The sequence below is a fragment of the Triticum dicoccoides genome, chromosome 4A (assembly GCF_002162155.2).
Source record: "Triticum dicoccoides isolate Atlit2015 ecotype Zavitan chromosome 4A, WEW_v2.0, whole genome shotgun sequence".
Lineage (NCBI taxonomy): Eukaryota > Viridiplantae > Streptophyta > Magnoliopsida > Poales > Poaceae > Triticum > Triticum dicoccoides.
In genome coordinates this window covers 73,479,542-73,481,970 of record NC_041386.1, presented here as the reverse complement: position 1 = coordinate 73,481,970, position 2,429 = coordinate 73,479,542, and positions in this window count along the sequence as shown.

Sequence of the window (2,429 nt, the reverse complement as noted above, 5' to 3'; positions counted from 1 at the left end):
TATATTTCCGAAGTCCTGACCCCATCGAAGCAAAGATATCCTCACTATCAGAAGCTTGTATATGGGATTTATATGACCAACAAGAAAGTTGCTCACTACTTCTCTGATCATTCCATTACAGTCGTCAGCGACGCTCCATTATCAGAGATCCTGCATAACAGGGATGCAACTGGTCGAGTGGCAAAATGGGCGATTGAACTCCTTCCCCTTGATATCAAGTTTGAGACAAAGAAAGCTATCAAGTCCCAAGCAATCGCAGATTCGTTGCCGAATGGATTGAACAACAGCTGCCGACTCAGATTCACTCGGAGCATTGGACTATGTTCTTTGACGGCTCCAAGATGCTGAGTGGTTCCGGTGCCGGAGTGGTGTTGGTCTCCCCCAGAGGAGATAAACTCAGATATGTTCTTCAAATCCATTTTGATTCCTCCAATAATGAGGCAGAATATGAAGCACTTTTATATGGGTTGCGCATGGCCATCTCACTCGGCGTCCGTCGCCTCATGGTCTATGGCGACTCAGATTTGGTGGTTAATCAGGTGATGAAGGAGTGGGATGTCAGAAGTCCAGCCATGACTGGTTATTGCAACGCGGTGAGAAAGCTGGAGAAGAAATTTGAGGGGTTAGAGCTTCATCACATACCCCGACTGAAAAATCAAGCAGCTGATGATTTGGCAAAAATAGGTTCCAAAAGAGAAGCCATTCCCAGCAATGTGTTTTTGGAGCACATTCACACACCATCAGTCCAGGAGGATCCCTTCACGGAAGAGGCCCCGCAGCCAAAGAGCGCCACGGATCCGACTGAAGTTGAAGTTCTAGCTGTGGTCGATCTGATAATGGAAGTGCTGGTTACCACTCCCGTTTGGACAGAACCATACATCGCGTACATCCTAAGGAAAGAACTCCCAGAAGACGAGGAAGAGGCTCGACAGATCGTCCGTTGATCCAAGGCCTTTACAGTCATAAAGGGACAGTTATATAGGGAAAGCGCGACTGGGGTCGGCCAGAAGTGTATCACACCAGAAGAAGGTCAGATGATCCTTAACGATATCCACTCGGGGACCTGCGGTAATCATGCGTCCTCTCGGACCATTGTGGCTAAAGCATACCGAGCGGGGTTCTACTGGCCAAGGGCCAATGAGATGGCTAAAGAGATAGTCGACAAATGTGAAGGATGTCAGTATTACTCCAATATGCAGCACAAGCCCGCGTCAGCCCTGAAAACCATTCCGCTCGTCTGGCCCTTCGTTGTTTGGGGGCTGGACATGGTTGGGCCACTGAGAACAGCAGGAGCGGCTTCACTCATGTGCTGGTAGCAGTCGACAAGTTCACCAAATGGATTGAAGCCAAGCCTATCAGGAATCTCGATGCTTGCACCGCTATCAGTTTCATCAGAGAGTTGATATTCAGATATGGAGTTCCACACAGTATCATCACGGACAATGGGTCAAACTTCGACTCCGACGAGTTCAGAGCCATTTGCGCCTCTCAGGGCACTCGGGTCGACTATGCTTTGGTCGCGCACCCCCAGTCGAATGGACAAGCAGAAAGGGCAAATGGCCTAATTCTCAAAGGACTGAAACCCCGATTGATGCGCGATCTCAAGCACGCAGCAGGTGCATGGGTTGACGAGCTCCCATCAGTCCTTTGGGGATTGAGGACAACCCCGAATCGATCGACCGAAAGAACCCCATTCTTTCTGGTCTACGGAGCCGAGGCAGTCTTACCGAGTGAACTGCTTCACAACGCTCCCAGAGTTGAGCTCTACTCAGAAGATGAAGCAGAACAAGCCCGGAAGGACGCAGTCGACCTCCTAGAAGAAGAAAGAGAAATGGCCCTGATCCGATCGACCATCTACCAGCAAGACTTGCGTCGATTCCATGCCAGAAACGTGAAGAACCGAGCCTTCCAAGAAGGAGACTTAGTCCTTCAAGTGGATCAGCAGAAACCACACAAGCTTGCTCCTACTTGGGAAGGCCCCTTCATAGTCACTAGAGTCCTCCACAATGGAGCATACCACCTCTACAATGTCGATCGCCAGATTGATGAGCCACGAGCCTGGAATGCGGAGCTGCTCCGCCCCTTTTATACTTGAATTCTCACTCGGACGAGATGTAATAAGGAAAACTCCTGTAGTTTATTTATCAAAGACAAGAGCGTTATAATTTTCCCAGTGATTATTATTGTTTTTGTTTGCATAAGAAATCCCCCAGTGGGTGTCTTAGCTGCGAATCCGCTTCGCCTAAGTTTGAAAAATCCTACCGAGTGGAGAGCAATCCTCCCACTCGGGGGCTTAGCTGCAGTCCAGTACTCGCCTAAGTTCTCCCACTCAGAGACTTAGCTGCAGTCAGGCACTCGCCTAAGTTTGAAAAATCCTACCGAGTGGAGAGCAATCCTCCCACTCGGGGGCTTAGCTGCAGTCCAGTACT